The 14943-nt window shown below is 45.8% G+C and overlaps 1 protein-coding gene across 1 annotated transcript in view; it reads left to right on the top strand.

Annotated features, from left to right (window-relative positions):
• RSU1 (Ras suppressor protein 1) overlaps positions 1 to 14943 on the top strand; it is a 181935-nt gene that overhangs the window by 11243 nt on the left and 155749 nt on the right. The window lies entirely within an intron of this gene.

Raw genomic sequence — 14943 nt, 5'->3', positions numbered from 1 at the left:
GGGATTCACTGTGCAGCTGGGGTGCTCTCAGACTCACGATCTTCCTTGCATATTCTGCTGGGTGCTGGTGTTACGGGCACGTATCTCCATGCCTGGCTTTGTAGAGTGTATTAACACGTGCTCACATTCATCGTGTACCACTGTGTAACTCCTTAACAGGTTACTTTTTAAACTCATGGTCCATGGTGTGATAATGATGACCCACTTAATGGCCAGGGAAACACGTTAAGGAACCCTAAGTAACAATCAGTCTGTGGGAGGAAGGTTCAAATCCCAGCCCTCCCGATTTTAGGAGCCACATTCTTGACTTCCACTGTACCTCTGTTCCTCCAAACTTGTCTGACAAGCTCTGTATAAACTCTATGGAGAACCCAAAGATAAATAACTCACCGAGCAAGTAAACTTAATACTTGATGGCAAGCTGTTTATGTTCCGGAAGCCGTGGTTCCTGCCTAGGTGGGCCAGTGGCTTTCCCTCCATTTTAGGAATACATTCATGGATGCTGACCTACCCATCCGTGTCCACGTCATCTGAGCTGAGGAAGTCAGAATGCTATCCTCCAATCATTTGCACACGCCTTTTAAAAGATGCCTTCATAAACACTCCATTAGAGACCTGTGTGCTCTGTGCATTCACGGCCCTGCAACTCCTGTGTTCATAACAAAAGGCAGCGCATGAGCAGTGTCTCAGGAGCCGCTCCTAGTCACGCTCCCCTCAGGGAAGCCCACTCTCCCAACACTAGAACAATGCTGTCACGAAAGAGGGTGCTGCGTCATGTGCTTCACTTCAGCATCAGGACTTTCTGGTTCAGCTGGATGCTTGGGCTGCTCCTTTCTATGTAGTGGATTGTAGACATTGTTTATTCAACCTGCCCACCATTGGTGGGCATTTGTGCTGGTGCTTTGGTTTGGATTTAAAATGTCCCCCAAAGGTTTACTTCCTGTCTCGGCGCTATTGGGGGGGGGGGGTGGTAGAAACTTTAGGGTGCTAGTAGGCTGTGAGGGAGGCAGTCATTGGTGCATACCCTTTAAGGGGATTTAGTGTCCCGCCCTGCCCTTTCGGCTTGGTTTTTGTTTATTTCTCAGCCAAGGATCTCAGCTCATTGGCTCAGCCTCAAAGCAACAGGCCTGTCTTAGTCCGTGTTCTATTGCTTTGAAGAGACACCGTGACCAAGGCAGCTCTTATAAGAGGAAGCATCTTACTGGGGCCTGGCTTACAGTAGTCCATTATTATCATGGCAGGGAGTGTGGCGGCATACGTGGAGAAGTAGCTGAGAGCTACATCCTGTTCAGCAGGCAGCCAACAGAGAGAGAGAGAGAGAGAGAGATTGTGCCTGGCATGGGCTTTTGAAACTTCAAAGCCCCCTGCACCCCCCACCATCCATCCCCCACCCTACTCCATGTCACACCTTCCTCCAACAACGCCCTACCTCTTGGGGACCACTCTTATTCAAACTATCACAAGGGCCAAACTGCCAGGAGCTGAAACCTGGAGAATTTGAACCCAAACCAACCTATTCTAGAATGTGCTCTATCAGTACAGTGTCAGGAAGCTACCTAACACAGGTATTCCACAGGTAGGGCTGTTATAATTAGTGCTGCTGTGAGCATATGGAGATACATTTCGGCGAACATATGCGTGCACTTCTGTTGGTTAAATACCAAGGAGCAAATTGCTGGGCGGTGGAATGTGCACCCATATGCTTTTTGAAAATACAAAGCGAGAACCACCAAAATAGGGGCAGTATTTGAGAAGTGTATGGCGGACCAACCCTGAGCATCTTATCCTATAGTGGGTTCTAAAGATGGCACTCAGCAGGCCAAACAAGGCGCTTTCTAGAACATTGCCCCGTCCCAAGGAAACTTTTTCTATCTCAGATGCCTCTCTGGGAAGTGCCACGCTAATGGCTCCATCTAATAGACATCTGATATACAGCCATGGCTGTGTTGGTGACAGCGTCACCTGGGGAATTACTAAGGATACAGAGTGCAGTCCAAACCCCGGCCCAAGAACTACGAGAGTCCAGATGTGGCACCACTGTCAGGTTTGTCATTGAAAATAAGTTTTGCTTCTTTATGGACTAGTGTTGTCAGTTACTGTTACCCAGATTATTCACAGCAGGGAGCCCCAGTTGTGGTTGTTCTAGATAAAATACCCTGATAGCAACAACTCCAGGGAGAAGGCTCTGCCTCGATGCCCAGGTGGCCAGAGTTTGAAACACTGAGCACACGGGGTCCAGGGTCCGAAAGCAGTGAGCTATACGTGTAGGCATGTGGGCTCAGCTTACAGTCTCTGTCTTATTCGGTCCGGGACCCCTGCCTGAGAAATACTATATTTGTATTCGGTCCTGTATTTTATTTTCATAAATTTATGGGCTTTGCTTTCATTTCAGGGCTTTTTTGTTTTTTCATATTTCAAGTTAGTTTTTACTGTTAAAACTTCCGACTTTTTGTTGTCTCCAAAAGCTTAACAGCTCATGGATAAGCCAGCTCAGGCCTCGATCACTATTTCTACTTCTACTGGGTCTCTAGAATTTCTGTCTTGCCCAGGTATGATTCTAGGCCCTATCTTGATAGGAGTCTCTCTCTCTCTCTCTCTCTCTCTATATATATATATATATATCCTTTTATACGGTCCTGGGCAGGGTCACCCCCCATGCCCCACCCTACCCCCACGTGGCAGGTAAGCAATGACGTCATAGGTAGGTGGACTGAAGCACAATCCTAACAATCATTAGATTTTGTATTTGGTTTTTGTTGTTGTAGTTTTGTTTTGAGTTTTTTCGAGACAGGTTTCTCTGTGTACCACTTGCTATCCTGGAACTCACTTTGTAGACCAGGTTGGCCTTGAACTCAGAGATATGCCTGCCTCTGCTTCCCGAGTGCTGCCCCCACCGCCTGGCTTAGATTTTGTATTTGTTAAGCTATGTCCTAATCTCATTTGAAGATCTGGATGTGCAAGCTTGCATGCTGAGGTTAGGAGGCAAAGCATCACATGCCTGAGGGCTGAGGATTTGGTGGAGTTTATGCACACGGTGTGTGACACCTCTGTGTGTTATGGGTGGACAGGCTGGTGGAATAGACTGTAGCAGGGTTATAGAAGAAGACACATGGGCAGAAGAAATCTGAGGAGGATCAGCTGTTAGCTGGAGAAACAGACTCATGTGGACTCAGGCCGTCATGAGGAGCACTGCTTTCTCTCCTACAGACGCTCCTGTCTAAGTGTTTGGCCCCAAGATGGTGGCACTGTTTGTGGAGGTTATAGAGACCTTAGGGGGCGGTGCTTAGCTGGAGGAAGTACGTCACTGGGGCCCTGCCATTGATGGTTTTACCTGGCTCCTTCACTGCTTCCTGTCCATCTCCTGTGGACTGCTGTGCTTCAACCAGTCCTCCTCTGAAAATCATGAGGCCCCTGTGATGTTAGAGGGTCAGAGTCCATCCCCTGATTCTTTGTCCCTCTGAAGGGAGCTTGGCTTTCCTTTACTAGGTGAGTACGCCCTGAGTTCAGGTGAGATATCCACCAGAAAGCTGAAGTAGAGGCAGAGAGCTATACCCCTGAGCGTAAACAAAGACATGGAAGTGTTGAGATCATACCTGGTAAGACAGAGCCTCTGTTCCATGTATGCAGCAGCATATTCATCTGTGAGCTTCCGCAGGGACTGAGAAGGCACTGTGTCGTCTGGGGTACCCATGACTTCACTTCAGCAAGAAGCCACACCCTGGTGGCCCTGAGCTCTCTTTTATCCTTTGTATGAGGAACAGTTGAGTGAGCTATGGGTGCTATTAGCTGGGGGTCTGTATGTTGCATATTTGGAGGCAGCAGACAGTATTAGAAATCACCCAGTTCCTTGTCTGGATAGCTTTAGAAGGCTTCTCTCTGCCTCCAAGCTCTGCAGCCATGAGCAAGTCACTTGACTTCTCCTGGCCTCGTTTTCCGTGTCTGAATCTGGGAGAGGTACAGGTAATGTGGCCATTATTTTAGAGGGTTGTTTTGAGGAATGAGTGAGTTAAAATTCTTAGATCTGTGCCTGCCCTGCTGTGAACATTTGGTAAGCATTCAGTATTACTGTTATTCCTATGCAGCATATTGATGTCCTGGGTCCTGTACAAATATTAATCCATCTTTCTTTCATTTCTGTCACAGAATCAAATACTTTAATTCAGCCTTTCATATTAACATGATGAATTTTTGCCCCGGGAGGATCTAGTGATTTGCCTCAGGATCTCATGGCATTAGGACATGGGCCTCACACTGCTTGCAGGAAGTATATATTATCTACTTTCAGCTCAGTTCTTTTATGTAGCTGTCATGTTTTTATCAAGATAGAACTTTTCCATTCAGGATTATACTATTTTTTATTATGGTACGATTTTCTACTGTCTTATAAAGAATACTCCGACCAAGCATGAATATTATTTCCCCAGTTTAGAAACAATAAATTCAAGATTAAGGATGGAGAAACCAGGATGTAGGCTCTGGTCTGGCGCTCTCTGGACTCTTGGAAAGAGACAACCAGCTTATGAAGCTCCTGTTCGCAGATTTCAAACCTGCTGTGCTTTGACTGTGTCCTCCAAACCTCATGTGCTAACAGCTTCACAGTTCCAACAGTGTTGGGAACCGGCCCTAACAAGAGGGGACTAGGTTCTGGAGGCTTTCATGCATCAGTTGATGTCATCACAGGAAAGGGCTGGTCATCCTGAGAGAGGGTTGTCATGAAACTGAATTGGCTCTTGGCTCTGGTCCTTTCTGCCTCCTCTTTCTTGCCCTTCTGCCGTGGGATTATGCAGTCAGCAATCCTTGAGTAGATTCAGGCCTTTGAGCATGAACTTTCTAGATTGCAATAATAAATCATTATTTGTTTTAATTGAGATTATAGCATAGTTAGATCATTTTTCCCTTTCCTCTCTTACCTCAAAGCCTTCCTCCCTTTCTGCTTTCAAAATCATAGCCTCTTTTTTCTATATTTTAAATGAACTAGATTTATGGATGGCATTTGATTATAACAATGCAAAACGGCCAAGATATAGATTCCTTTGGCTCCAGTATTCTGTAATTGTCCAGTTGTGTTTTTGCGGTAATAAACACCATGACCAAATGCGAGTTGGACAGGAAAAGAGTTACTTATTCCTACAGGTTTAAGTTCATCATGGAGGAGAGCCACGGCAGTAAACTCCAGGCTGGAGCGTGAAGCAGAAACCATGGCGGAGTGCTGCTTACTGACTTGCTCTCTGGCTCCTGTATAGCTAGCCTTTCTCCGCAACTCGGGCCCACCTGTCTGGGCATTGTATTGCCCAAGGCATGCTGGGCCCTCAATATTAATTAGCAATCGAGAAAAATGCCCCACAGACATGCCCACAGGCCAGCTGGTGTAGGCAGTTCCTACACTGAGGTTCCTTCTTTCCAGGTGACCCCAGTTTGTGTCAAGCTAATATTAAAAACTAATCAATAGAATAACTCTAGTTTCCAAAAATACATGTTCGTGTTACACAATTATGATAGTTTATAGTAAACAACAACAACAACAACAACAACAAAAACAAAGTTAGTTGATGCAAATAAGCAGCACAAAAGAAAAGGAAGAAAGGAGGAGATGGAAAGTAGGTGCACAGATACTCTGGTTCTCAAAGATTTTCCTAACTGAAACTCTTTAGGCGTTCATGGCTATACTCATCTGTATATTAGTCACAATTTTCCAGAAAAATAGTAATGTTCAATTTTATACAGACAGGTACAGACAGAATGAGATTTAGTATGAGGGTCATATGAAGGCCGAGGAATCACGTGGCCTGCCGTCTGCAAGTTGGAAAACTAGAGACCTTGATGGTATGATGGGATTAAGATGGAGGGGCCTGAGAACCAGAGAACTGGGCGTGGTCAGTGACGTAAGCCCAGAGGATGACAGCTCAGCAGCTAGAAGCCGCCACAAGCAAGAGCTGAAAAGAGATGTCCGTAAGAGGAGAACGCACCCTTCCTCTTAATTCCTTTCCATTCTTGGTTAGATGCTGTCTGAAGTCCTGGGCAACCCACAGCTCTCAGTTAGTGACCTGATCATGGTGGAGTTTTTTGCTCCGGGAGCAGGAAGAGCTGTCGCATGTTTACTCAGTTGTCACCTGTAATAATCTGTGTTCTTGTTGAATGAAGGTCAAGCTAGCCATAGTAGACAAACCCTTTATGTTAAATGGTGACCAAGTTTCTGTTTGTTTGTTTTCGAACTTACCAGTGAGGAGTTTGCAAACCTGCCTAGTAATTAGTTGTGAAATGAAGAACAGCTTTCGTACCACACTGATATTTGTTTAAAGTTTTAAGTTATGAGCAAAATCCAAAATAAATGTTTTCATGAGCCCGAGTGTGTTGATGAATATGTTTGCATTATAGCTGAGTATTGGACATTTTATTATCTGTCTTCATTTTAATATATTGCCAGAACCTGCATACTTAAGAAGGGCTGAGTATGTGGTCCTACTACCAGGGGTGAAATAATTTCAGCTGGGTGAGGCAGGCAGGCACTTTAATCACACATCACAGAGATGCAAAACTCAAATTGGTCAGTATAGGTGTTGACAACCAGTCAATACCCACATTCTTGTGGCATCTTTGAATCAAGGTTACTTAAGGCTTGTCACAATTTCTAACCCGCCAGGCACCAAAATGGCAAAAGCTATTGGGATAACCTTACATGCAAAGTTCAAAGTACTTCCTTAGTTGTTTACAACTCCGGGTGGATTTGTATTAGCATGATAGTCTCTAGTCATCTATAGATGATATTGATGTTCACAGTAGACTTGTTCCGCATTTGAACAGTGTCCCTTGTTGCTTAATAAGGTGATCAACCATGTTGAATATCCGAGGAGGTATGTTGTTGGTCCACTGTTTAATTTTATACCACAAGAGCCACCAAGATTGAGTCAGCCGTTTATGTTCTGATGGGAACAGTGCCTCCCAGGTGCTTCTGCTGTAGCGCACAGCCTCCAAAGTGATCTGATGGCCAAAGCCCAGTTATTGTGACTGAAATTACAGCAATTTTCACGGGCGAGCCAATAAAGGCCAGTTCTAACCAGTGACGGAGTCTGCGGCCACTTTGAGCTCCATGCCACTTGGTGTGTTTACAAGCCTTGCATTCTTTTCTTCTGGATGTGGGCGCCACCCTGGGCAACTAGAAATTCCCCTCCCATCTGTAAAGTGTCGCCAAAAGAGTCATTTGCTTCCTAATTTCCCAACGGAAAGCCCTGGAGACAGTCTTAGTGTGCCACATCGTCGTGATATGTGGGGTTACTTTAGAAAGAACTCTACAGCGTCTTCATAGGTGTGGTGCCTTTATCCTGCTGAGATTTTTTTTTTCTCCTGTTCCCGTTCTTGTGTTGTCTATTTTATGCTGTAGAAGACTGAGAAACACAGAACCTGGTTTAAACAATAGCTGCTTTTCCTGTGTGTCTGGAAATGGTGATTCTTTTTGCAGAATTTTATTTTTGTGTGTGTGGGGGAGGGCTACTGCATGTGTACATGTTTATTGTGTTCATGCACATGTGGATGTGTGCCATGTGTGGGAATAATGTATGTGTACATGTTTTTTTTATGGTTAATACCATCTTTATTTTTTTCCCAAGATATATATTATTTTATTAATTTGTTCTTGTTACATCTCAACGGTTATCCCATCCCTTGTATCCTCCCATTCTTCCCTCCCTCCCATTTTCCCCTTATTCCCCTCCCCTATGACAGTTCCACTTATATCTGCATATTAGCCCAAGGGGCATGTCCCATGAAAGCCTTCAATTACCAGGAAACATGTTTCTTTTTTTTAAAGATTTATTTATTACGTTTACAGTGTTTTGCCTGCTTGTACCCCATACAGGCCAGAAGATGGCACTAGATCACATTATAGATGGTTGTGAGCCACCATGTGGTTGCTGAGATTTGAACTCAGGACCTCTGGAAGAGCAGTCAGTGCCCTTAACCTCTGAGCCATCTCTCCTGCCCAATATGTGTACATGTTTATACATGCACATATGTGTGGTGTGTGTGTGTGTGGGGGTAATGCATGTGTCATGCTTATTGTGTGAATGCAAGTATGTATGTGTGGCTTGGAGGACTGAGGCAGGTATCAGGCATCTTCACTTACTGTTTTGAGACAGAGCCTCTCCCCAAGGCTGGAGCTCACTGCTTGGTGAGAACTAGGTCTCTGATAAATCCATCCCATCCCGCATCATGACAGTTAGAGGCCCATGCCATGTAGATGCTAGGGATCCAGACTCGGGTCCTCAGGCCTGTGTAACAAGCACTTTACCAACTGAGCTACCTCTCTAGTCCCTTTCCTGGATCTTATTTGTCTTCCTGAATTTGCAGCAGTGAAATCATGGCTGCACTCCTCCTGGTTCTGTACCTCCCGCACTCCCCCACCCCACCAACCCATCCCCTCCCCCCGTCCCTCCCCCACCCTCCCCATCACCTCATCTCCATGCCCACTGCTTCTGTGTGATGTCATAGCCCCTATTTCCACATGCTCCCTAGGGCCAACTCCAGTACAGGGTGTCCTTCTACTTGAAAGCGTATACCCCACGGTCCCCACTTTCACCTGCAAGGTTTCTCTGTGTAGCCCTGGCTGTCCTGGAACTCACTCTGTAGACCAGGGTGGTTCAAATTCAGAGATCCTCCTGTCTCTGCCTCCCCAGTGCTAGGATGAAAGATGAGCACCACTGCCTGGCTTGAAGGCATGTCTTGATGTGTCACTCTACAACGAAGAACATCTGAGTATCTCATCTTTTTAGATTTCCTTCCTTCCCTTGAGTCTGTGAACCTCTTATAGCAGCATTTGAAGTTACAGGTGTATGTTTTGTGTTCCTAAATTGGGTGATCATTCTGGGGCAGCGGATGTAATCTGAGACCATCCTAGGCTAAGCAGGATGGGCAGTCAGTCGGTGTCACTTTAAGAAACTCTACATGTGGGGCACCAAAGTTCATGTCAGAGTTAGTTCCTGCTCTCTACATGACTGTGGAAGATGTCCTGTCCATTGGCTAGATCAGAGTAGGGGTTCAATGTTTACTACTTGTATTGTCCTTGGTTAGTGCAATAGTTTGAGCAGACACTCCTGGGCCCCTGATCCACCCATTATGATGTTCTCTTTGTAGATTTCTAAGATTCTAAGATGAAATGTGATAGCCTTTGACCATAAAGTGGGGGAGGAGATCCCCCTCGGTCATGGACCCAGGAGAATAGAATAGGGTGGGGTGGGAGAGAGGAAGGAATGGGAGGATACAAGTGATGGGATAACAATTGAGTTGTAATCTGAATAAATTAATTAAAAAATAAATATGGATAGCATATGGAAAAAATAAAATGCTAAATGATTTAAAAAAAAAACTCTAAATGAATCTCTGAAGTAAAGACTATTGGCTGGTGACCTTAGCATGGTCAGTAACTATCCAGTGACATTTTCCTAGACCCCATGGTCTGGAGTTGGCCCTGGGGAACTTGTAGAAATGTGGGCTGTGGCATCACACAGGAGCGAGGAGCGTGGAGCTGCAGCGTGGGGAAGCTACAGAACCAAGGGGAGCTCAAGCACAGGAAAAGGTAAGACACTCGGAAGGTGATCCTCATTGTAGGGTGACTCGGCCAGAGATGCCTTCCAGCTAGGCGGTGACACACACCTTCAATCCCGGCACTGGGGAGGCAGAGGCAGTAAATGCCTAGACGAGTCCTTCATTGTCTTTCTCATGAAATTATTGATCCACGCAACCCCTTGGCGTTTTCCTGCTCATTCTCTTTTTGATGATAAAACTAACAGTCCTGCCTACAGCCCCTCTCTGTCCCCACTCCCCGCCAATGCTTCCCTTCCCACTGTTTGTTTTGGTTGGATTCCATGTTCCATTGTTCAGCCAGCCAGCCCTCTTTTTGTTCCGTTTTGATACAGGATCTCACTGTGTGGTCCATGGAACTCACTGGGTGGGTATAGCCCATGCAGGCCTGGAATTTGTAATCCTCCATCTCTACCCCTGAGTTAGCCGGGACCATAGGCAATCACTATAATATTCTACTACATTTTTTGCATAGCTCTGGTTTTGGAAACCTGCCTGGGAGTGACAAGGGAATGAAGAAACGACAGACACACAGACAGAGAAAACTCGGTATCGTGTGGTCTGGGCTCTCTGACGGGAAATAGAACAGCATGTTTATTATATACGGCTGAACAAGGAAGCAAGTTAGCCATTCTCAGCAGGAACACCCAGGGGGAGAAAGCGATGGTGGACATTTTTTTTGCACACACTATCAGCAGTCACCCTGGGACCATCCCTTTGTCCCCTTCTCAGGGAAGGTTTTGCCACTTCCATGTGGGTGAGGCACTGAGGTCCATGACATGCAGTGCGCATGTCAAACAGTATATATTCACGCAGGACTTCATGAGCTCGCTACAGTAGCCATCCCTAACACTGCTTAAAGAGGCCAAGAGGAGAGTATTGAAGGCGCCATAACGCATACCTTGTGGCCCATTTTCGTTCATTTAGTTGAATTTTGATATGGCCTGTACAAAAACAGGGGCAATCGCACTTGAATATCGCTTTTGGAATTTTGCTAGCAATTTGCTCCCGGTGTTCTGGTGGAACTTACGAATAGCAGAGCCCACCCTCAGAGGCTGTTACTAACGCAGCAGAGAGCCTTCCCTGGGTGTGATTATGGTCACCGAGGTACCAGGAGCAGGTCAGGGGACACAGCCTGTTTCCATTTCTTCGGCATGTTTGACGGGGTGGCTTTTGTAGTCCGAAATAACCCATTCTATTGTGGAAAAGCTTTTCTTCTCGTTTCGCCACACAGTTGTCATATGAGAGTTACAATGAACCCGCCTTTCCCAAGTGGTAGGGAGTGGCTGGTTGTATAAATACGTCCTCGTCACTTGGTCTGTTCCTGTCACAGGCTTGGCGGGTTTCTCTTGATCCCAGCCAACTTAACTGCCCTCCCTGCAGACTCTGCCTGCAGCCCTTTGTTGCCCTAAACAGTTTCCTCAAAGCTCTTTTATAAACTTTTTTTCTTTCCTGCTCCAATTTCTCTCCCTCTCACCTACTTTGGCTTGGAGCCTTATAACAATAGTGAGAAAGGGAAAAAAAAAACATTCTGGTGGTGCGGTCATGGGGAACAACAACTTATGATTAAAGAAACATCTCAACTTTTCAGCTCTGGTGCCCTCTCCTGCTAAGTGATGGTTGGAAGGACAGGATGAAATGATTGAAAATAGTTGGCTTCTTCCAATTAAATCTGTCACTGTCAACTTCACCCATTGCTAAGAAGAACAGATTCCACCCCCACCCCTTTCTAATTAGTTATGTGTTGATATCTTAGGAAAGATTAAGGCAGAAAGAGATAGGAAATCATCAATTTCCCTTTGTAGTCAAAATTGATTCCTGTGACATTCACTTCAATGTGAGAGACTGCTATTTATCTGCTAGATTTAGTTTGCTCTTTCTTGGTAGTTAAACCTCTTCTTCCCCCCCACCACCCCCCCCAGCTCCCACTCCTGCTAATTAGTGGTTGCCTGGAATACAGCCTGTATTTACCAGCCTCTCCTGCAGTAGGCAGCACTGTGTGGTGAATGCCTGTGAGTGGGGTGGACCACGTACAAGTTCTCAGAAGTGTCTTGAAGGAAGACTTGCTTTTTCTCTTTCTTCTTCCTGGGAGGATGGAGAGATGATGGTGGGCCTCAGCTGGACACACCTGGCATCTCGAGGAATCTCTTAATGGTCTGGATGATTAAAAGAAATATGCCCTGGACTGTGTGGCTTCCATCTTCACAGTCCTGAAAGCTGACATGTTGATGGACCAGGTACTAACAGAGCTGGCGCCTGGTGAACTCTCCTCTCCTGGTTTACAGATGGCCACAATCTCGTCTGCTCCTCACTGGCCTGAGATGATGGCAGGGATGTGGAGAGGTCATCTGTCTTGTGTTTCTTTGTCTAAGGGCACCCATCCCACCCATAGAAGCCTCACCCTCATGGCCTAATTCCTAAAGGCCCCACCTCCAAATCCTGTTGAGGATTACTGCTTCAACGAACACATGAGGGAAGACAAACATTTAGCCCATACAAGGTGGGGACCAAGTTTAGGCACCCAAGGGACCCCTGGGTGGCTTGTGGATATGCTAGAGTCTCCTGTCTGGTGTAATCCCAGCTATTTGTTATTCTCTCTCACGTGAAACAGAACATAATCTTAACAGATTCCTCTGTGAGTCTTGTTCAGTACAAGGGGGTTTTTGGAGATTTTTGTCATGTCAAGCTTCTACATCTCTGAAACAGGGGACTACTTTATCTAGGAGACAAGAAAATCTGAGCGCTTACCAGTAAAAAACATGTGTGATTTGCCACAGCATTTGAGATCTCAAATGTTGGCCACATGGGCCTACCATGATGATTCCTTTTAAAAACTATAGGAGGGCTGACTCACCTTGACCTCTTTCCTCCCCAATAATTCCTCCTAGACCACTAAGTGGGACTGAACAGAAGCATTCAGGGGTGACTGGGGGTGGCATGTGGGGCAGGAGGGGGTATGGGGACAACCTTTCAATGTAGTGTATATCTTAATCCACACAGGAAGAGGGCATTTGGTGGCCAGCGTTGAGCATAGGTCAGCCTCTGATCCCAATGAAGAGGGAGCCAGGCTGAGAGGAGGAGTGCAACAAGAAAGTTCCTGTCACAGAGATGCACATGGCCTGTCCCCAAAGCCTGGTCCCCATTAGGACTTGATAAAAGCATAGGCTATATGGCTCAGGGAGAGAAAGCAAGCTTAGGCAGGCACTGTATCTTAAGTCTATACTGACCCAACACATCCATTTAGGGAGACTCTTTAGTTGTACAGGACACATTTATTTCCTTATTATAAACCATCAAGAGGTGGGGGGGGGGGGAGTTTGTTCTAGAAGCATGTGGGTAAGCATGTTCAGTACCTTTCATGTTTGACTAATGATGGCCAACCTAAGCTCAGGAGCTGTAGATCTGTGCCCTGAGCTTCCAGGAGAACCTGTTTTTAGTGAGTTAGACCACTGCTGTCTAATAAAAACTTCATAAAAACGACATAAAAAATTTCAGATTTTTTTTTCTGGTAGTCACAGCTATTCGAACCAACCATGCCTGCAGCCTGCAGTCACTAGCAAATGTCTTGTGAGAGGGAAATGTGCCTCCACTGGGAACTGAAAAGCAGCAAAATTTAAAGTTGGATGAGGAACAGGCCATGGGTGTGGTTTCATATATCCTTCCTCCCCCACAAAGGCTTGCATTGACAGAGCGTCTGTGGTCACAGGAGGCTCCCAGATGATAGGGCATCATCACCCAGACTGCTTGGTAGGATGCAGTGAGATTGACCTGGTACCCATGCTCCCGTCAGCACAGCATAACCTGTCTAATGAGGATGCACACACTGGAGAGTCCAGGATGAGGATCTGTAATGCAGGTGCTTTGCCTTCTTACCTGCTGAGGGAGACTTACAAAATCAAGGCAAGTCTCTTTCGGCTCATAGTTCTGAAGACTCAAGTCCAAGATTGTGCAACTCCATCTGTCTGGCTCTCCTGGGAAGGGTATTGCCATAGGCATTGGAATAAATGCCGACTCCCAAAGCCATGAACCAGGGAGAGAGACGGGGGAGGTGATAGAGAGGCCAGCTTCACAGCTCCCTTCTTACACTCACTCCTGGGACCTCAAGACTTGCATCAAGGCTCTACCTTCTGAAGGTCCTGATGCTGCTGCCCTGGGAACCATGGATCTTTTGGATCGGGATGTGGGCAGTGAGATACTCATCTGAACCGTAATGCAAAATGATTTGACAATTTTCAGTTGCCAAGACTGTGGAAGTCAAGGACAAGAGATACCATGAGATTAAAGGATTGGCAGTGCCATACAGTGTGGGTTTTGGAGTTGGATCCTTTTATGTAAATGGATGGGGCATTTCTTGGATGAGAGTTGAGATTACACTTGGCCATAATATGTCAGATTAACTTTTTGGTTTTAATAGTCACGTAGGACTGTCACCAGTATTCCCTAAAGTTTATAGGGTGTCAACTTGGTCTCAGTGGGACCAGAGTAGCAAGGTTTGTCTTTGTGTTTTGAACTTTTTGATGGAATGAAAACAGACACTTAAAAAAACAGAGCAAAGGTTATGTAGGGTCATGCATGCTCAACTGTCTTTGCAGGACTCCGGGATCTTTCTTATCATCCCTTTAAACAAAAAATTTGACTGCATTAAAAGGATGTGTGAGAGACAGAGTACTGCAAGAAAATTTAAGCTGGCTTCTTACAGAAATATAAGCGTAGAATTCTGAGCTCCCTGTGGAGTTTTGGAACCTAAAGTGGAACATGGCAAGTTCTTTTTTTTCCCTCCCTTTCTCCCACTGTTCTCAACTGTTGTGTTCGTTTTATTCCTTTGTACGTAGATAACTATTGTGTTCATGGGGGAAGCAGATAGGTCCTCCATTAGGAGGTTGAAAACTGGTGAGCAGTACACATTTCAAGCCAGTACTTTGACACATCAGCTAAATTATGTTTATAAGAGGTCCGGGTGCGGGGAAGTTTACCTCTGGTCATGCGATACCGTGTAGAGGAATTCCAGGATGGATGATGGGGTGGGGGCTGGCTACACACTGCTGGTCGGCCGATAGCCGTTCAACATGAAGGTTTTGCTCAGCATAGGCAAGGCTTCTGAGATACATCCTATTGAGATGGATGGTTCACGTCAGGCCACCTGACCAGGTAGCCATGTGAAGCTAAGTGGTCCTTGCAATGTTTGATCCTGTGACATGAATCTCATTAGCTCCAACTTGCTGTGCTAATTGAACCATCAATTGCACGGCTTCTTCATCTGGTTCAACACTCAGCAGACAGTTTACATGAATCCCAGCTTATATTTTGAGTGGTGCCACCTCAGCCTTTGAGAATAGTTTTTGCAGCATACTTGGAAGGGAAGGAAGTGTG

Source organism: Acomys minous (genome assembly GCF_964271855.1).
Source record: "Acomys minous genome assembly, chromosome: 5".
NCBI classification, from domain to species: Eukaryota; Metazoa; Chordata; class Mammalia; order Rodentia; family Muridae; genus Acomys; species Acomys minous.
Note: the sequence above shows the minus strand (reverse complement) of the source record. Positions and strands in the feature narration are given on the sequence as shown.